The 22,590-nt window shown below is 39.4% G+C and overlaps 1 protein-coding gene across 3 annotated transcripts in view; it reads right to left on the bottom strand.

Annotated features, from left to right (window-relative positions):
* Positions 1-22,590, bottom strand: part of LOC116325879 (chemokine-like protein TAFA-2) — a 90,668-nt gene that overhangs the window by 22,194 nt on the left and 45,884 nt on the right. The window lies entirely within an intron of this gene.

Genomic DNA, 22,590 nt, shown 5'->3' with positions numbered 1-22,590 from the left:
AGTATGTATAAATATTTAAGGTTTTCCTTTAGGCCCGTATTATTCTATTCACAAAGAGCATATTTTGAAATGGAAAATTAGTCCTGAAAGCTTGCCAAGTTAATTAGACATACAAAATACTTTTCTTAGTGCATGTGTGTGCCCATCAGCGCATGTACGTCCATGCATTTGTGTTAATAATTAGATTATATTGGCCTCTGAGATGGCAGCATTTGTTCTGAATCATAAACACAGAGAAAATTAAAATTCTGTTTAAGAGCCTGCCAAGAAAATTAGCATGGAGAGAAAGGAGGCACGCGCACTCGACCACTAGTGTCTTCTCCCCTCAACCCTGTTTTCTATTCACTTCTGTGTCTACAACTCCAGCACACGTCTCTCCTCATCTTCTGCCACACCATCTCTGTGCGATGGTTATTCATAGAAGGTTATAAGTGCTGGAGGGAAGTAGCGCTTTTTTTTCTGACAGGAGACGGTGCCCAGTGTAGATACACGAGAATTATATCAGCTCTGCACTTTCTGCACTGTGCTCATATTGTGTTTGCTGATCACAAATAGACTGATCAATGGCAGCCCCCTAAAGAGCCTGACTCCTCCCATGCACTAATGTCCCTCTCTGTTATGATAAACACTGAGTCCTGTGGGGGGAAAACTTGAGACGAGGAAAGAAGAGAAGATGTCAATAGAGGACATGCTTGATCTTAAGGATGCACACTTATTTAGAATTCTAAATATGTTTGCATATTTAGGGATAAGAAACATTCCTGGAAATAATACAGTTTTGTGAAGGAAAGATTCTTATTTGATCCTTTTTCTTCAGCGTTGGTATAATGGATTTACGAAGGGACTCAATTTAAAAACATCTCACAGAGCGCTGTTTTTCTATGACTTGCGCAAGATCCAAGGTATCAGTGAAATGAAAAAACAAGTAGCTAAGCTTTGGAAGATACACATCTTATTCTGCTTGTTTTTCCTCCTGGCTATTCTAAGAGGAAAAAAAATCTTCCCCACTAACCAGAATTTAATAAATACTATTTTTTTAAGGCAGAATGGAATAAAGCACAAATTTAGAAACCAAATAAGTTGGGTTTTATTTTCCACATGGGTAGCTTGGAGAACATGTTCTGACTAATTGCCATACAGCATTTTTAACAACTGTAACAAATGACCAACAGTTCAAAACCATCAAAACATGCATTCAATTATGAGAATATGGAGCAGCGGTTGATACTTTTTTTCTCAGTTATGGAGAATATTCCTCGTTCCCAAAGCTCAACAGAAATACATTAACTACGAGACAACAGAACAATAATCTCATAATTGCTCATTTCCCTTTCTCCCCCTCTCTCAATCTTTCTGCTCATACACGGTAGCTAGAGTCATAATTCCTTCAGCAGCTAGAGGGCTGAGTCGCTTCCACGTATGTCACTAATGACCCTTTGCTAAAAATGACTGATGCTGTTATTTTTCTTGGGAAAGCAGGCTCAACACAAAGTGAACAAATGGAAGTTGATCAGAATTAAAACATCAGCCAGAAAACTTGCCTCCTCTTGGAAAAAGTGCAGGCTAAATGCAGACTGCGGATTGATTTTGTTTGTTTTTTTTCTCGACACAGCATCCACTCTGTCCCTAGTTCCCCCCACACCCCACCCCGCTTAGCATCCCCGAACGAGTGAGTGGGTGAGTGAGTGAGTGACCACAATTGGAAAGTGTTTGCTCGCAGCAGGATTTCCTGCACGCGCGATGTGATAAAAATAACAAGTGTAAAAGAGAGGGAAAAACACTGGCATCTGGCTCGTCGGGATTTAAATTTGAAAGGGAAAGGAAAATACCGTGGGCGTCCACACAGAGGGGCTCATCCTTGTCAAAAAAATAAATAAATAAATAAATACCTTGCCATAAATCATCCAACCGTTTTAGATCAATCAGCATGCGCTGAAAACAAGCACGCAGAAAACATACCCTCAACATCACCAAAATACTCATCGCTCTCTGATTGGATTAAGCTCTCTCTTCACTTCTGTCATGCAACTCGCTCTCTTACACCTCAGCAAAGTGATTTATGCTTTTTATTGTCAAACTACTCCCATCTGCCTCCACCACCTACCTATCCACCACCCGCCTCTCCTCCATCTCTGTACTAATCACCCTCACTGACATGAGACCAGCTTGTGCCAGATTGTCTCTTAGTCACCCACACCACATCCCTGGTTCTCCATCATTGATTTTCATGCAGTTTTAATGCAGTTCAAACAAGGGAATTATCTCTCCACACCACAAGCACAACTACTGTCTTGCTAAATCATACAGGATATTAGTTCATGTGACAGGGGGAGCCTGGTGACACATGGCATGTCCTGACATATTAGCAAGCGCGCCGCCACCATTGCCGCCACCCCGCAGCAGACAATTTGTACTAATTTGTGCTCCAGGCAAGATATTAGGATGGTGAATTTGATATAAATTCTTAATATGTTCGGATGTATTAACACACCCTTACCACTCAAGCATTAAGATGAGGCAGCATGTGAGCGTGAGTGTGTGTGTATGTGTGCATGAGACACTCAAGTTTTAAACCTTTTTTGTTAATTGTTCACTGCTGACTGATGGCGACTTTTCAAGAGCCCTCCAGGAATGTCCGGGTTTCCATACTTATCTGTATAATTTTCCTCCCTTTTTCCTGCTACCCACTCTGTCTCGGAGGTTGGAAAGCTACCTATCTCAGTATTTGCATCTTTTTGTCCTCTCCTACAGCTGTTTCAAATGTGTATTGTGGGGGAGCTCAAAGCCACGCAAACATCTTTTCATTTCTTTGGCTTAAGCTGTCGTCTCTCTCTCTTTCTCTACCTCCTTCAGTCTCTCTTTCTCCTTCTCTGTGTCTTCCTGGCAGACCAATACAGAGGCAGAAACACAATGACTGTGTTCAGTCCAAACCCCCCCCCCCAACTCCTACCCCCCCTTTCCTCCAGTTTTCTCTTTGTCAGTCAGCAAACGGAGAGATCTATAGCACAGCAGCCATGTTGATGAGGATTTCATTCTGTCTGAATTCTCTCCCTGTCAGAGGAATAAGGACGGACACTCATAAATGTCAGACATATTTTACTTTAACACGTAGCCGTGCGTTTGTGTGTGTGCATGTGTGTGAGTTATGGTTGGTGTTTATATCAATGCTGTAGCTATGTCGTTTCACAGATCTAGATAAATGGTCTGTTATCGGCCTGTTTACTCTCTGTGAAAGACCGGACAGTCCCATATGTTACACCAAGCTCCACCAGCCAGTTCACAGCATACCGACGCCGCCGTCATCTGCAAACCTTGAAAATTAGACAGATACAGACTGTCGCAGCTTTTTTGGAACAGTAGAGGGACGAGCGAAAATCGCCCAAAACACATTTTGAAATAAGTTTTCTTGAGAATTAAACAGTGTCTTTGCACGGTCATACTTTGTGGAAAAACAAACATGAACATGAAATATTATCACAGAAATGGAGCTACTGACAGTGCTGTTGACTTTCACAGGCATTTTACATTTTACAGGCTCACTTTATAGTATAATCTGTAACTAAGTATTAGAGTTATGCTGTCGTTACAGAGATACTCCAGCACAGACCAAAGGAAAGAAATTTCAGCACGTGTTCAATTTAGCTGTGACAAACTATGCCACTGTATTTTTTCCAGTGATATCAAGAGCAAAGCAACACTGTTGAGCTTTGTTTTCACCCTATTTTATCCTCAGAGAACTGGTTACTACTTTTGACTTTTGAACACACTAATTCATTTATCAGTTACGAAAAGGGAGGTGCACCACAAACCTCCGTGTGACAGCTTTGGCCATACGCATATTAGCGATTCATTTGCATGGAAAGCGCAAACACTCACCGACTACTCGCTAAGCAATAGCTAAACGAAAAGTGCGACACAAACCAGAAACAGAGACCGATCGCATTCAAAGTAAAAGTTTTGCCTTTCACTATCACTTCGCAATTAGCTGGTGAGTGTTAGCAGACAAGTGGGCGTCTTCTGTGCTTCCATGCAGCCAATCTGCAACACACTAGACCTATTCTATGAAGGTTTTCAGTGCCGTAATTTTATCATAATCAACCTCCTGCAACCACCAGCCAACTTGTTGGGCAATACACATTTTTCTCTAATACACATTCACAACATTTGTCCCATCTTTAGGCTTGATGACTAGCTTTAACAATCAGTTTCACACTGACTATCAGGAACCTCTTTTAACCACCTGCAACCAGCTGGGGAATGCTCATTTTTCCCTAGCAACATGGTTGTTGCCAGCTGGTTACCAGGTAGTCACTGAGGCCTATGCCGATTGACAGATTAAGTATATCCAAGCTGCCACAACATTTTAGACTTTACTGAATAGTTTAATTTCCTACAGAAAGAAAATTGTTTACTTCCATCAGCAGAGATGAATCAACAACATGAGCAGCATGTTCAGCTTTCCTTCAGTCTTGTTTTAATCACTTTGCTGTTTCAATAACTTAAATTCCATCTCTGTATTCTTCAGCTTTGTCCCTTATGAAACCCTATTTGTCCCTCATTAAGTTTGTTTTGCATCTTTCTTCAGTTTGTCCTCCATGCTTGGATTTCTGTAGACTCATGCTTTTGTTGGCCTTCGTAGAGTTGAATTATTTGCTGTATCAGTTTTTTTTTGGTTAATAAAGCTTGACTTTTGCAACTGCTCTCTGTGTCCACAACTGGGTACTCTTTTAAATCAACCTTAACACTTTATCCTTGAAAATAAGCAGTTCTGCAGAGCAGTTTTTGTAGGAATGTTACTGCAAAATACGAAAATGGAAAGATGGCACAATCAAAATATCTGAAACACCCTTGAGGTTGCTCATGGATGTGCACCTTACAAACTAAAAATGTACATGTTAGCTATTCCACTTATGTGAGTACAGGGAACAAAAAATGAGAGTCCCGGGTTACTCTTTCACCTAAATTACAAATATCTTATCAACAGTTTGTGCTGTAATAAAGTTAAAGCCACACATTTAAACCAGTTGCACTACATATAGAATTTGCACCTTGACAGTCAATAGCATCTTTGGAGATATTTAACAATAACGGCACACTAAACTTCCCACTCTTGCAGATACATAGGCACCACTGTTCCAAGCATCCACACAGGAAAGTCATTAAAAATGTAATGTTCATATCTGACAACTTCAACAGAAGAACACAAAAACCAACACCAACTATCATCCTCTAGAACGCTGGAACATAATTACTCAATTTATTTCTATGATAGACAAGCTTAATTCATATTTTCCTTCAGACAGGTTATCCGATGCTCTCTATGACTGGTGCATGAAGCTTGTTGTTTCTTAAAGCTTCTTTTCCTTTGCGTCAGCACTTTCTCTCTAACTATATCCATCAGGACAGCTCATCATCTTTCCACTCCTTCCCTCACTAGTCTCTCATCCCATCTCGCACTACCAAATGAAAGGGAAACCCTGGTGTGTCTGAGGCTGGCTGGCAGCAAAGCCAGAGGTGGAAAGATGAGAAGAGAGAGAGAGTGTGAGAGAGAGACATAAAGGCAAAGAAAAGGAAAAAGAAAAGAAAGGAAGGGGAGTAAAAGCACAGCCTGCTCTGACTGTAAATGCTATATGAAAACGGGAGAGTTTAAGGGTTAAGAGATGATTAGACTTTGTGGAATGAGCAAAGTTGGGCAATTAATAAAATACAAATGAAGTTTCAAGTCTGTCTTATGCACCTAGGAAACCGTGAGAATAGAGAGGCAGTTATTGCATGCCTGCATGCCTAATGCCATTTGTACAGATCTGTATTCACTAGCTCGCACGCTCATCTTTTGTTGACATCCCACAACATGAAACTGCTAATCCAAAGGCACCATTTCCTTACAGTAACAGAGATATTTTGCCTTTATTGTTGGGGATGTCACTTAGAAAATGAAAAACACATTGGTATTTTGTACTTGTTATCTACTTCAGCCCTTCTGAATGTTGACTAATGTACATCATTATTTTTATATGGATTAATTCAATTCAATTTTATTTATATAGCACCAAATCACAACAACAGTTGCCTCAAGGCGCTTTATATTGTAAGGTAAAGACTACGATAATACGAAGAAAGAAACAGAGAAAACCCCGAAAATCCTGTGACCCCCTTGTGAGCAAGCGCTTTGGCGAGAGTGGGAAGGAAAAACTCCCTTTTAACAGGAAGAAACCTCCAGCAGAATCAGGCTCAGGAAGGAGTGGCCATCTGCTGCGACCTGTTTGGGGTGAGGGGATGAAGACAGGAAAAAGATGTGCTGTGGAAGTGAGCCAGAGATTCAAAATAACACATTACAATCGATATAGATATATGTTGCCTTCCACCTAAATGGATATTATCTTAATTTGACTTCTGTTTTATTTCTTTTCTACTTAAAACTGACTTTCAACACTCAGTAGTAAAGTGCTACAAACATTTAATTCACTAGCCGGGCCCACGTCCTCATTTTAGGTTTGACAGCGTTTTAGTAGGTAAAGGTGAACGCTTTGACATGAATTGAGCTGCGGTTTGAGGAAGGCCTCGAAGGGGACTGGCGATGGCACCTGGGCCTGGCAGATCCCCGTGCACTAAATAGAAGTGAAGAAGTTAAAGAATAGAGAACAAAGAGGGAGGGAGGGTGGGGCACGTAAACGAGAATGATCAGCTTGCAGAACTGGGGGAACCTATATAGATGACAGCTGGAAGGAGCGTGTTTGGAGGCGTGGTCCTGCTCCTGAAATTCTGATACATAATCTCCAATATAAGGGGAAGCTAATTCAGTACTGCCATATATCAGCAAAGTTGCAGTTTGTTTTGTTTTGTTGCATTTTTTTTTCACTTTATTTTTCACTTGGTTTGTTTAGGAAAATTTTTGGTTTGGGATAAAACACAGTTCTTCACAAAAGCAAGCCTAAATGTTGCAAACTGATTGGTTAAAAGGCCCGGCTATTTTAGGCTATTTGTCTGAAGTGGCTACAAAGCTAGCACAGGGCTCACACTGTCTTGGAATAACGGCAATAACATTGCAAAATTTGAATAAACTGTTTTTTGCAGAACTAAAGCTCAGTCATATCCACAGTCCACACACACACACACACACTTGTTTTCACTGAGCCTGCCTGATTGGACATACTGGAAGTTTGCAGGTACGTACAAACAGAGCTTGAGTGACATTCCCCTCATCTTCTATGTGGGTGTTTTGCGGTAATAGACCTCTCTCACAGCAGATGTTTTGCCATGGCATAGCAGGAATGACATTTATAACAACTGTCTTCCATTAAGGTGAGTTCGCTTCAGCATCTGGTACTGTTCCCGCTGGCTTACTGTCATAGTGTTGTGGCTTACCGGAGCACTTGATGGAATATAACCATCATTAATGAAACAGGTTTCACTTGTGCTTTTCCTTATATAACAAGTGAACGGCATGCCATGAACACATTCTAGTAGTAAAGGACAACTTACACCTTTGTCATTACTATTACAAAGAGTCTGCTAACATGTAATTTCTAGCACAGCTCCATCGAGCTTTTACTGAGGTGTAATTAGGCTGAAAACACCTGTTTGATAGAACGGGGCTTTTAAAGGCCTCAAATGCCTACCGTACACCCACGCAGGTGTTTCCACTTATCTTTCCTGATTAGATCTCTCCTCAGGACAGTGCCCACTACAACTGCCTGTGAATAACCCATTGCACCTTAAACTTTACAATCCGTGCATAGCTCTGCACAGTGCGCCTCTGAACAAAGGTCTGGCCAGCACAACAACTTCAAACAGCAGGACACTGCTTAAAAGGCTTTCCTTTTTGCATACCTCTTTGGCTCTCAAAGCCCCAGATTTTTTATTTTTTTATTGGTAAAGGAAATAACAGCAAAGTGTTTGCAGCATAGCAAATATTCTGTATTTGCTTCAGGCGGCTGGTATAACTCACTTCAGACCCACCAGGGGACATATTAAAGAACTCAGTTGAAAAGTTTCATTTTGAGACAAAAAAAAAGAGAAGAAGAAGTAAAAACATTTTTAGCAATATTTATTTGATACACATTTCACAGTTTCTTCAGTTTTCTTAAAAGCATTTGTATTTTTTTGTAATTCAGGAAGCTTCAAGGAAAGGCTGTGTTGTGTGCATATTTTTATGTTTGCACACACGAAACTGTATTTTTATTGTTTCTCCTGTACCCATGACCGGGTACTCAGAAGTAGGTTGTTCGTTCTTTCTTTTTTTAATTTGCATGTAGTAATGAAGTGTTCACTATAGGTTTTTATAATTTGTGTTTTCTTTAAATTCCACACAAACAATTAAGTTATTAAAATATAAAGAACTCTTTTCTCCAGCTGTCAGTGAGATGTTTTATAAGTCATTTGTTTACCTTTAAATTGACCCAGCTGATGTTTCAATTTCAACTGAGTTTAGATAAATACCACACAAGTCATCTCAGGGCATGTTCCATAGAAATGGCATCATAACCTCTTTGTAAAGGCCTAACTGTACATAGGTCGTCTCAGATCCATTTCTGCGACCGCTGTGTATCTCCAGCATGCAGTCTCGTATTGATTTTCACACCGAATACTGTATGTGCTTCAGTACAAAGACAGACAGACACACAAAAAATATCAGAAGTCCAGTAGGAGGCCGTGTTGATTCTGGTATATCTCCCTCACAGATGAAAAATTGAAGCATTTCTATTAATCTGAACCAAAATAAGCATAAAACACTCAGTGAGGGATTGAGTGATTTGGGCTTTAATGCAGCCCACAGAGTATTTACAGTGGTGTTCTGCAAGGATTAGTTGCATGAGAGGATTAGTGAAGCTGCATTACTGCTGTTTTATTTAACTCACAACAGCAAAAGACTAAAAATAAAAGCCTCTTAAACACATTTAGGCTACATGAGAGGCCAGCCTGGACACTTTGACAAACATGATGTTTGTGTCCTCTTTAAAGATCTGTACCGGAAAGAGATGTGCAAAACACACCCACGCACAGACACACAGAGACACACACTTTCTCACATACTCAACTTTCTGCACTTAATCTATAATCTAGTAATCTGCTGAAAGTTGCCCTGTTCAGCATATGCTGTGCTTGGAGACACTGTGTCATATTAGTTAAGGCGATGATGTTGGTGAGAATAGAGCATATGCAGATACTGACAGAATCAACAGAGTGGGAAACTCTCCGAGAGAGGAGAGGATTAATGCAGACAGACTGGAAAAGAAGGAAGCACCGTGAAAGAGAAAGAATGAAATTTGCAGAGGCAGCACAACTCAGCCATCTCTCTCTCTCCCTCTCTCTCTCTTTCAGTCTCGTTCTCTTTCCTTGCATCAGCACTGATCACATACATCAGTAAAGTAAAGAGCACCCCATCCATCAATGTATGACTCTGGAGCTGCTGTCAGGAATACTGAAGCTGTTCCCCACAGCCGCGCAAACACACAAAAGCACAATCATATGCATACTGCGCAATATATCAACATCAGCATTATACCAACCAAAATAGACACCCTGTCAATGCGGTAAAGTTTGCCTCACTTGAAAATACACATATGGATTGCTCAAAATGTGCCTTTTACAAAATCACACTTATACTGAAGCAAGCACAACTGGAAGAAAATATATACTTGCTCTGTACTCGGCTCCCTTCAGTCTTGTTCCTATTTGTTTAATTTATTCTTCATTTCAAAACATGTTCTAGTCTTGGTCCAGGATGACCCTTTAATTTCTTCTTCATTTGGAGACTTGATTCTGATAATGGTGGTCCATTCTCTGCATAATTCTAACACAAATACTACTGAAAATCTGCTTCTGTGGCTGCCTTGTTAAATGAAGGTTTAAACTCATTTATTCTTTTTCATGTCAACGTATGCGAAGCTCCAATATAGGAGAAGTGTGTTTCATACAAGCTCCACTGGGAAAACTGGCCAGTCAATGCTACTTTACATCCAGCCAGCAGAAGACAAACAACACTTGGGGACTGTGCATATGTACCCCAGCTAAACAGGAATTAGGTTTATGATTTGCTGTTTAGTAGCATTAATCCATTCAGATCTTTCTTGGTACACATGGCTGAGAAAACAAAAGCTTTGGATGGAGTCCTGCATTTCCTGACAGACACAAATATGTAAATGGTTCAAAAGGTAACATCCAGCCATTTGTTTGCTTTCCAAACACCTGGTCATTTGCTGAATCTCCTGAGATCAAACACAGAAACTGTGTACATGGGGAAAAGAAATGGGAGCGATATGAGGGCAAATGGACCCCAAGGAGGTAAAGCAAAAGGCTTTGATGTGCTCTGAGCATGCCTGTTTACAAATTATACAATAACATTCAGAGTTGCATTTTTCAATGGCAATTCATAACTATGCAAATAATAAACACCCACTGACTCAATGAAATACATCCTGTTTTTGAAGGGCTCAGCTTTCTGGTTACAGTCCAAACATAAGGTGTAATGGGAAGTTTTAAATTTGACTATAAGTGTGAATGTGAGCATTATGTGCAGTATGTGTTGCTCTTGTGATAGAATAGACCAGAGAAAAGCTCCATAAACTCCAACTCAAAACTGGACTGGATAAACACGTAAGACAATGAATGAGGGCCAATTAGGACAAAATAATGGTAACAGCAAGCCAGAAAAAGTAGTGATCTGTTATGAACTTTGTTTTAACACAAAGGAAATTCGATCTGAGAATAACAGAAACAAATCTCATAGAAAATAAACTGCAAATAATCAGTAGACCAATCAAGAGTCTCACACAGACACACTGTAAAACCTGATAATGTGCTTAATTAAAAATGTTAAGTAGAGTGAACTCGGAAATTATCAACTTGTTATTAGCACTCAGTTAAGTGAGTTACCAAAATTTTTGTTCAAAAAGCCGATCAACTCAGTTTATTTCAACTAAGTAAGCTGGAAATTTTCAGTGGTGGAATGTATCTAAGTACACTTAATCTATACTGTACTTAAATAGGTTACAACTTGCTGCTTTGCCTCATTTCATATTTTACTTCATTATCTGACAGTTTATATTTGGTTGTATGAGATGTACATTGACTTTCTATGTTGTAAGCTTTGAGGCTCTGGACCAGCACTCCCAACATTAAATCAAACTCTTGCAAGTCTAGAAAAGGAGCTGTTGGACAGAAAGATGTCAATTGAGTGGGAAGGGTTTTTTTTAAGTTTTCCTATATATTAGTAATTAGTAATCAGAGTCATTTATATTAATCATGCTAAAGTTTAATCATACTTTAGACCAACCTGTTTTACTTCTCGCGTGTGCTTTGTGCTTTGGGAGATTGTTTCTTTACTGATCTTTTCCTCTCTTCTGTTATTAGACTTGAGATATGACTGCACTATGCTGTTGTCCTCAAAGGAATTCCAGCAGTACTTGCTGTTGACTCCAGTAAATTCTACAAGACATGCTGCGTAAGTAAACGCAAACAACAACAGTTTGGTCTGCATTTCTTGAAAGATCATATCTCACAAACCTCGTTTAGAGGTACCACACTGTCTGCACAGTATATAGTGAAGTCTGCAAATTTCTGAACAATGACATTTGTTTTGCACCCACATTATTCTGCCGATAATCTGAAAGGTATATTGACACCTTGTAACTGAAATAAAATAATGAATTCATTTTACATCTAGATAGAAGGCATTCAGAATGGAAAGTTAGTGACCATGGTTGCATAGCCCTTTTTAAAAATATGCTGTTATGGCATTATTGTTTGTCGGGCAGCGGTCAGGGCTATCGAAGCACTGAATATGACCTCTGGGGACATTTGGGAGGTTGAGAGATGCTGACCTCAATAAACAGCTTGGGTATCTGCTGCTGTATGTTCTGGACACTGGGGCGAAGAGAGGAGCTGAACTATCAACTGATCACCACATGGTGGTGAGTTGGATCAGGTTGTGGGGGAGGATGCCGGACACATCTGGCACACTCAAACATATAGTGTAGACTGGGGACTGTGGTTCAGGAGATCTTCACACTGTTCCAATGGAAGCTGGGGACATTGAGTCAGAATGGACAATGTTCTGCACCTCCATAGCTGAGGCTGCTGCAAGGACCACTGGCCGCAAGGTGGTTGGTTCTGAACCAACTACCTTGCGGGACGTGTCAGTGTCCAGCATGGTGCCTGGTTTACTTTTTTGCATTTGAAAATAAAAAGTTGGGCTGATTTTAACTGCATTTCAAGATGTGTTTTTAATTATTATTTTTTATTTATGCTTACATACTGCAACTAATTAGATTGTACAGGGTACTCATAATGAATAAGTTGCCCTACCTTCATTATTTTAAGTATGCTTTACATATTTTTTTGAGGCAACGAGTTTGCATAATTTTTTCAAGTTCTGGGAACTAATTAGATTTTACAGTGCAGACCTAACTCTCCCCGACCACCTCTTCCAGCTTTGTTGGAGGGACACCAAGGCATTCCCAAACCAGCTGAGAGTTGTAATCTCTGCAGCGTGTCCTGGGTCTGCCTTGGAGCTTTGTCCAAGTGGGACATGCAAAGAAATCATGGTCACATAGCAAAACTACCTCAAACTTTCACAAAGCGGTATGAAGTCATAGTTGTGTTAGCAGTCTGTAAGTGGTTATGAACGTGGCTTTGAAAGTGATACCAGACCATTTAAAATCAGGATCAGGATTTAGATTTTCTGGGCCAGGTCATGTGACTTTGTGATTACAACTAGCAGATATACTGTTCAAAGCATTTTACAATCTAGTATCAGTATTCAACAGAAGACTGTGAAGCATCACTGCAGTAAGTCACGATAATTTTGTGGTGCTAGTTTATAGTTTACTTAGTTGTTTAGAAGATTTGTATATGATACCTTTCACCATCTTTATTATTTACACCTTTCACCTGGAAATGTACTTGAATTCCTTGGCAGATTTCCACTATATAATATATAAAAAAAAGTTTTGTCTGCTAAGTGTCAGGAATCAAGAACATCCAAGCCTCATCGAAGCTCCTCTGGTCATCCTTGACTCTAATAAAAGGAAATTGTATATATTGGTTATACATATTTCAGCCCGACTCTCTTCTCCTCCAGGATCTTAGTTAAAAGGGTGATTCCTGTCTCAATGTGACTCATGCAAAACAGAGCCAAAAGAACTGCAGACGCAGAATTGGAAATTCAAATGCATGTGTCTGTAAGACGGTGTTCCCATGAATACCAAAGGCGAGCATTGTACAAACACATAAGAACAAAAGCGCTGCGCCACCCACCAGGCAAATACCTCTGGAGGACAAATTGGAAATTGAATCATAAACTATAAAGAGCCAAGGTTGAGTTCAGCTGCGGAAGAAAAGAGAGACGAGATGGAGGTGGAGAGGAGAAAAGAAAGAACGGCTGCATTAAATAAAAATTCACCCTTTCTCTCCTGCCCCGGCAAAAATTCACGCTGTGCTACCTGATTGAAATTTCCTGGTTTAATAGCTGTGAAATAAAGTAAAAGTTGGGAAGAGGAGGAAAGAGAGAATATGAAACAGAGGGCAAAAGAGAGGAAAGCAGCAGCGGCGGAACAACACGGGAGAGAGGAGGAGACTTGAAAACCAAAGACCAGCGACACAAGGACATGATGGAAAGCTAAGTCATTTCTAAAAAAATCAATCAAAGCTACTCTTTGCCTTTTTTATAGTATTTCCTTAACAAACTGCTAATTCATATTGATATTGTATTGTCCTGTGCGCATATGCAATACATCCTCGGGTGTCTTTTGCAAAGGAAACCTGGATTTCCTCAAATAAGTAAAGCAGGTAACTATCCTAGTTCCAGACAGTGACTGAAACAAAGGTAAAGAGTCAATAGAGGCTTTTTGCTTTTACTTAAGAAAGCAAACTGTACCAAGGTGGGTTTAGGCAGGGCTAGCTAGAGAACTAAAAGGTAACGATTTCCTCTAATGAATGCAACGAGAGGACCCCAATGAGGAAATCTCACTGTGCAGGGAAAGGAAACTTTCTATTTACACCAATTAGTCTAAACACGTAATCAGGCAGGGGCCACAGCACAAAGAGACACACCAGTGCGTCCATCTAACATTACCTCGGAAGGGTTGATACGGAAGTGGGAAAACACAAAGATCACATTTAGCATCTATACTGAATTTACAGATCTATTTAGAGTTAACTGAATTTTGAATTATGAAATTATTATGTCCTGTTTGGAACAACAAAGGGAGTTTATTATTTTAGGCTTCACAGCACTTGTTTTTGGAGAAATGCATCCACTATCACACAATGTCCTGTTTCATTCAAGACGTGAAAACATAACATAATGATAAAGTTCACATAAAGTCATAATGAATTAAATAGATTTTAAAGAAAGTCAAATTTGTAACTGTTGGGATTTATTATATAACCATGTGTAACCACTACAACACTTAAATACTGTCATAAAATTCCTCATAATTGCCGCCTGTAAGTATTAATACTGATTTAAACATTAATTAATAGTACAAAATTTATAATTTCATTTTTATGTATTTTGGGTCACTTTAGGAAATAAAAATAATCAAATTCCAGGCTAAAAGAATGACATTTGCGGTATTTTTACTCCTTTCAAATGTTAAAACATTTTACAAGTTCAACTAAAGAGAAAGATTTCCAGTTCGATCCCACAAAGGGCATCTGGCATACAAACTTGGCTGAATCAAGCATGCAGAAGTACCTGCTTTGGCAACTCTTTGCGAACAAGTGAGCAGCTGAATTTAGCTTTTAGTATGCAAGTGTTAAAATCCAAAAACGGAACTGACAGACACCACCACCAGCAACAACATTAGCAGCTCTTTAGCTGAGGTACAGCTGAATGGTGTGACTTTAACCCAAACTTAATTAATTTTTTCTTCCAGTAGTCAAGTGTTTTTCTTAGGATCGTCTCAGCTTTTTTGCAGTCTTTCGGAAATCTAAAAAAAGATCTTGTTTTGTCAGTGTTGCAGGGCAATGACAGAGTGCAGTATGTTTTTATGTGTGTTTGCAGGAGCATTTAATCTGATAACAGTGCATTCATAGAAACGGCTGCAGCAGGAACTGGCAGTGTGAGTCAGTTCCTGACTTAATCATTTCATCAGCTATTTGATCAATTATCAGTGATTTTTGATTATTTTTATACAGGCATTGAAGCTGACCTGTATGATTTGTGAATAATTCTTTACAACCACTCTATCGTTTACATTTCGTTCCGATCAAGATGAAGAACAGTATCCTTGAATTTGAACGTAGCACCAGTTATTATAAAGAAACTTGGTTGGCCTCGATTTTACCTTCAGAACTGCTGTAATTCGTTCTGACATAAATTCAACAAGGTGCTTCTAACGTTGTTCAGAGAATCTGGTCTACATTAAAACAACACACACCTTTTGCAGATTTGTAAAAGCTGTTTTGTTTTTTTTACCAGCTGCACTGGTTTGTACTTTTTTTAATAGTGAATTTATTGTCAGAAAAACACTTCTGAGATGATGTGCGCTGTGGTCATAAAGGAAAAGCAAGAACATTGAAGGAGAGTATTTAAATGTTGCTCAAGAGGCTAAGGGGATCAATGTGTGCCAGAACAAATAAACAAATACTTCTATCACCACAAGACTGAACTTTTGATACTTTCCATTTGGGAATTTAAATATGTGCTTCTGCATAACTGGCTGTGACAAGTAGTTATTAGACTTCTCACTTTTTTTGTTTGTTTGTTTTGGGGTTTTTTTTTTTACTATTCCCGATATACCAGATGGATTGAGATGATTTTACATAAATCAGCATTTTCCCAAAATCCAGCATGTCTGGCACCAAAACCTGTGCCACATCCAGAGTCACTTAAATCACTTTTTGTCCCCATTCTGATGCTTTGTTTGAACTCCAGCGACTCTTCTTAACCATGTCTACATGCCTAAAAACATTTAGTTTTCTCTATATAAGTCCTTTAACAAGCCTCTGAAAGGGTTTCAGTTACCAGACAGAATATTTTCATATATACATACACTATAAAGAGCATCTTGCTAGTCCTTAGTAACACAATCACACCCTCACAATCCATTTTTGTTTATGTGCTACTCTGGTTCTTTAGGCAGAGGCCATGAATCATACTGCCTCTCAGCAGAGTTCATCTTGCTGTCTGGCATCACCTTTCTACTTTTATAGATATTCATTTGCTACACTTGGTAAAAAAATAAAGAAAAAAAACAGCTATAAACACACTTTCCTCCAGTAGAAAAGCCATTTTGATTGCTTTGTGATCTTCTTGTTCAATATTTCAGCAAACAGGCAGCCTGCCTGACAGACATTAGAAACACATTTCTCCAGAATATCGGTGGAATCTTGTCTGAGCATGAATAAGTACAGAAGATGATCCTGTGACAAACTCCAAAAGTCTAGAACGCCTGTACCCAATTATCAGATACACTCCTGGCACGTTAATGGCAGTGTGCTTAAGACAATACGTGCATTACCAAGGACACAGTGATTGGTAAAGGAGAGCATATGCTAATTCAGTTACTTGAAATTTGTCAACTGTAACCACTGATACAGAGCGAGGGAGAAAAAGAAAAGATAGCCAGAGGCTACGTAAAACCCATAATGACGAACAAATGGACAGATCATAAATAACATGTGTCTCTCTTGCTGTAAGGCAGCAGGACAGTCAGTGTTCCGTGGAAACCAGAGTGACAAAATACGATGTAACTGAAATTTAATAATTGTGTGAAATCATAAATACTGCTTTAACAAACAGTATTCATTGCTATGCAACTTCCTGCTCATAAAATAATTATTTTATGATTACCGCACTGAGTGATGTTAATGTCAGCAGCTATTTGTGAGACAGTGATATTTAAAATGGGTAATTAAAAGTGATTTTCTCCCTGTCTTTCTCCCTGTCTGCCAGTCAGATGTTGCAATGTAATTATTACGAATGACTCCATGTCCGATGTCATCAGTCATAAATTTGGAGATGTTGCAATGTAATTTAATCAATAAAACTGTTTTTAATACACATGCACAACCCCAGTTTCTATTCTGTTATAATATGTAAAAATACACATATCTTTTGTTGATCATTTCCTGCTCCATCCAACTTAGACATTTTAAAGAAATATTAAGCAACCTAATATTCATTCAACAGGTGAAGCGATGTGTGGATGATGGATAGTAGAATTCAGTGAAAAGTAAAGATGGAGTAATGGACTTCTATACAGGATCAGAGCCAAGTTCCTTACAGTGTGATCCTCTATGGTGCCTCATACATAATGTATTCCACTCCCACTATCATTTTACCTTATCACTGTAGACAAAAGTCTTGGCTTTGTTGTTGCTCTCATGCTGTAGAGTTTTATCACAGTTAGTAAAAGTTTCTGGTCTGAATTAAGCAGTTTCACGATTGAAGTAGCAGCGTCGCTCCATATATGGGTTTATTGTTCAATGATAACTTGCTTTACTCTCTGGGATAACTTCCTCAGAGATGAAATGCTGGTTTTAATTACACACAGCCACTCTATCCCTGCTCCGACGGCTACGGTTATGAGCCGAGTTACGCCATGTCGCAACGTCTCAATTTCAATCTAAAAGTTTCAAGCAATGTGCAATCTTTTGTTTCATTTCCCAACAAAAATGATATTCATTCAACAGGTGAAGCAGGTGTGGATGATGGAGTAAGAGTGCTTTAAAGATGGAAAGTAGGATCAAGCCAAGTTCCTTACAGTGTGATCCCTCTATGGTGCCTCATACACATACGTATTCCACTCCCACTATCATTTTACCTTATCACTGTAGACAAAAGTCTTGGCTTTGATTACTCAAGAGAGTTTAAAAGAAGTTTCTGGTCTGAATTCTTTCTCGTGTGTTTATTGTTCAATGATAATTTTTAATTGCCCTGGGTCAGCACGTCTCAATTTCAATAAAATTTTATTTACAGAGAATGGGATGGAAAGCGTCTGCTACATTTGCATTTATTTATTGGATTACAAAGAGATTTGTGCTGAGTCATCTACTGACTGCTCACGTTTATTTAGCGCTGTCTGGCACTACTTTTAACCTTTTAACCACACAGTCATGCAGCGCTTTTTATTCTGCACATTTCCAAGCACTTTATCTACCTCACATCTGTGGCCAATTTACAATCACCTATTAACCTAACATGCAGGTCTTTGGACTGTGGGAAGAAACCAGAGTACCCAGAGGAAACCCACGCAGGGAGAGGGAGAACATGCACACTCCACACAGAGGTGCTGATCCAGGAACCTTCTGGCTGGGAGGTAACATTGCTAACCACTGCACAACTGTGCTGCTGCACTAAAACGCACAGTTTCGGCCACTTTTGCACTCATGCACGGCAAAATGAACATGTGCTTCATTTAAAACATTTAGGAAGAAGAAGATTTTAAAAGAAGGAAATATTCTTTCCCATCATGAAGACAGCATGCCACATTAAAAGTATAATAAGTACGCAAAGACACTGAATAACAATATAATGTTCTTCTGATCATCTGTCTCACTGTCAGTAATTACTGATTTCATTAATTTGGTCTCTTTCTCTCTTATGCATGAATTCTTTAGCTGGTGACCTGTGATTTAAAAGTGGAAGGAAGTGCTGGGATGTTTGTCAGCATGAAAAATTTCACATTTGTAATTTTCAGCTTGAATTTTTCACAAGCCATATGGAACCGTGTTGTAGACCAAGAATGGAGTGCAGCTTTACTGTGGAGCAGCCACTAAGGAGGGCAGACAGCCTGTCTCCACACATCACATTAGAGAGCCTCCTTGACCATGTATGCATGTAGATGTGTGTGCACGTGGGTTTTTTACTTGTGTGTGTCCTTCCATGTGGATTTACTGTGGGTCTGTTGGCGTGCCTGACTGAATGCACATGTCCCTCTGAGCATGTGTGAGAGTAGTTTAGCACATGTGACTTCGCCTTCTATGTCTTTCTCCTTACATCTGTATTCCCTTGTCTTGGCAGTCACAATGCCTTTCAGAGTAACTTAAGTTCTTAGTAGTCTCTAATGAGTGACGATGTATAGAGATTGCAGCCTATAGACTGAGAATCAATGACTCGACAGTGTGTGGTGAAGTGATCAGCATAATCGCTGTTCCGCTTTACTTCAAAGTCCAAGCCAAGCTGTTTCTTCAAGACTATTGGCAGAACCACTGAGACATTTAACCAAGGCCTAGACTGCAAATAAGATCTCTTCATTGTAGGAGATCTATAGTCTTCTAAGTGTAAGCGCTCTGTGGTCTAGGTGTTACACATTTCAGTATAATAAAATATGCGAATAAGGCAGAATAAACAGAAGGATTGGTGGTTTAACAGATGGAGAGGCACTAATGGCAAAGGAGACGCATCATTTTCTATTTTTCTACTCTGTCTTGAGAGACACAAAAAGAACAGACACTATAAAGACACACGCACAACACACTCTCCTGCAGACATACACTTATATCCTGAGACTTCTTCAACCACTTCTCAGTTCCATCAGCTTTTCTCCTGAGGTTGCTGTTCCTGTCTTGTCTGTAGATGCCTTGTGAAATGAATTCAAGAATGCACATGCACACATATTCACACAAACGTGTTAATGCTGGCTGAAGTAAAACCTAGCCGGGAGACATTTAATGTATTGCCATCATGGCTGGCTGGTGTTAGGTAAGGTGGAATCCACTCACTGTTAACTTGAATCGGATTCACCTCTTGCAACAAGAGAACCCCTGATCGAGGCACACAGACTGAGCTCCTTGCTTTGTCTCTCAGGTAAACGGACCGCTGTTTTGAACATATAACCCCTTTAAAATTGGTCAATCATTACCTAAATTCAGACAATTTTCAGGAAGAAAAATACAAAATCTAAACAAAAAAAAAATGTACTAAAATTTTACACAAAATTAAATGACTGTTGTTTTACTCCTTTTGCTGTACCTGCATGATGGATATGAATATGATGGATATACTTTCTTACACACAAAGTATTTGATAACCAGGTTTCACTCACTGTGCACTTTAGAAACATACCTGCCCAAGAGATTAACATACCATTTGTCCAGTGTGTTCATCATTTTCCTGAAGCCTTCATTACTCGTGTTTACTCAACACATATCTTTAAATGTAACGTAATTTCAATGTGCCTATGCATTTGACTGATACACTCATTTGCTGCACAGTTTTATGGATGTCTGAGTTGATGCTGGATGATTCACGTTAGCCTCCAATGTATCATTTTTCTTGGTTTTCATACATTAATTAACTTCAGCTTTTGGTGTTTTTTCAGGCAGTTGAATAAGATATTTGTGTTGCTATTCTGCACAGATAGAACTCTACAACTCTACAGCACTCTTGGCAAATTATTTTGTCTTGGTTCAATTCAATTCAGTTTTATTAATATAGTGCAAAATCACAATAAAAGTCACCAAAAGGCCCCCTATATTAAAAAGTAAAGACCCCACAATAATAAAGAGAAAACCCCCATGCAACCAAGCAATTGATGACACAGGGAAGGAAAAACTCCCTTCTAACAGAAAGAAACCTGTTCAAGGAGGGGCAGCCATCTGGTGACTGACAGACCCTTACCTAGTATGACTGTGCAGCGTGCTCGAACTCTGAATCAGAACTACCGTATTTACAGGGAAAAAAATGGCAATAGCAATTATTCAAGTCAAAGCTTGAATATTGGCAAATCAATTGGTGATGTCATAGTAGCTACATCACCCAATTATAAATAGTCTGTGCTGACAACACTTTACATAGTCAGCATGAATCTACATTAGCTTTTGATTATCCAAAATTCTCACTGTAGAGATGCAAAAGAATGTAAATCATTGCTTCAGAAATTAAACCGGCAGCCCACAAATTGATTTGACTTGAATGTTTAAAGAGAGGAGAGGGAGCTGTAATGGCAGTGACCACAGCCGCTCACTGTGGTACTCTTATAATGAAAGCAAAACCGAATAGCTTTAGTGACTCCCAACATTGTAATCAAATTTACTTTACATGCCCATATGTGTGTGTGTGTGTGAGTGTGTGTGTACCTCTGTCAATGCATGTGCGAAAGAGAAAGAGACAGCCGGTGTGTTTTGAATTAGTGAGAGCGACAACCTTGAAGTGACCTAAAGGATTGTATTCAGTAATTATCTGATTACTCGTCTGTTTTTCCTCACTCAGACACCCTGCAACTGGATAATGCTGTAACTCACTGATTACAACCTACTTTACAATCAATCACCCATTAACAGAAGAACGGTCACAATGCACACGGGCAGACAAACACCGCCTTTGCTGCCACCGTTTCAGAGCAAAATGTGACAAAAGAAAAACACAAAAGTGCAAATTCGAAACTTTTCCTCATCTTGTGACTTTTCTATTTATCCGCCTCACTCGCTGTTTTCAGTGTTCTCATAGCTTTGTGCAGACCTCAGCACTTCACTGAAAGCCTGGTGAAGCACCACAGTGAGAAGGTGTCTCCGTCCCCTCTCGATGTCTTTTCACAATCCTTCCATTTATGAAAATGTTTGCCCTTGCCTTGTCAAAAATGTCTCTTTGAGAGGAGATGATGCCTGGCAGCCAGAGAACAGGAGAGTCAATCTTACACACAAACAGCCACAAAACACACACGCAAAGCCATGGATATAGGTACTCACATTTCAACAAGGACACACATTTACTATACACACACACAATCTCACAAAAAACCCTTCTTGTCTCCAAGAAGCGATAACATTATGAGAAATTTTCAATTTCTACAAGGAAGGCCAAAGGAGGGGCGCACGTCCACCTAAGATGCCAGATTAAGGAAAAGATTCAGACTCATCAATCATTCTCCCTTTCAGTCGTCCCTTAATGGAACATCTGCACAAGGCAGATGTTAAGACATACAATACACTGGCTGCAATATAAATATCCTTCATGTCACTCACGTTAGATACGCAGTACCAAAAATGACAACGACAGCCAGTTCAGATGAAGGGCAGCTGGTGCACAACACTTATCACAACATGAAAGCCAAAGGCACAGCGTAACATTTTCAAGCCATCACAGCATATTATATGAAGTCAAACCGAACACACAACACTAAAATCACTTCCTGTTGTTATCCTTAGGTGATTTTGTCATTTTCAGTTATTGAGTTTGGTTAGGTAAGTTTTTTTTTTTTTCATTTTATTAGTTACCCCACAAATCTTGAAATGGATTTTGCCGGGTAATACTTGTGGTTCCTGGAATATTTAAAAGTAGATCCTTTAGCTCGGGAGACAGACGGACTTTCCGCTTTTAGAATTAGGCTTAAAACTTTCCTTTTTTAGAAATCATATAGTTAGGTCTAGATCAGGTGGCCCAGAGTCCTTCCTTAGTCACACTGAACAACACTTAGGCCTAGGCTCCTGGGGGGTTCCCATCATGCACTGAACAGTTATTATTTATCTTTGGCTTTCTTCCACAGGGTGTCTTTTGCCCTGTCTTCCTCCCCTGATCCGGTCATCCGACCATAGCAGATTCCAGAGGTTTCTTCCTGCTAAAAGGGAGTTTTTATTTCCCACTGTCACCAAGTGCTTACACATTTGTAGGGTCATATTGTAGGGTCTTTACCTTATGATATA

The sequence above is a fragment of the Oreochromis aureus genome, linkage group 20, assembly GCF_013358895.1.
Source record: "Oreochromis aureus strain Israel breed Guangdong linkage group 20, ZZ_aureus, whole genome shotgun sequence".
In the NCBI taxonomy this organism is placed as follows: Eukaryota; Metazoa; Chordata; class Actinopteri; order Cichliformes; family Cichlidae; genus Oreochromis; species Oreochromis aureus.
Note: the sequence above shows the minus strand (reverse complement) of the source record. Positions and strands in the feature narration are given on the sequence as shown.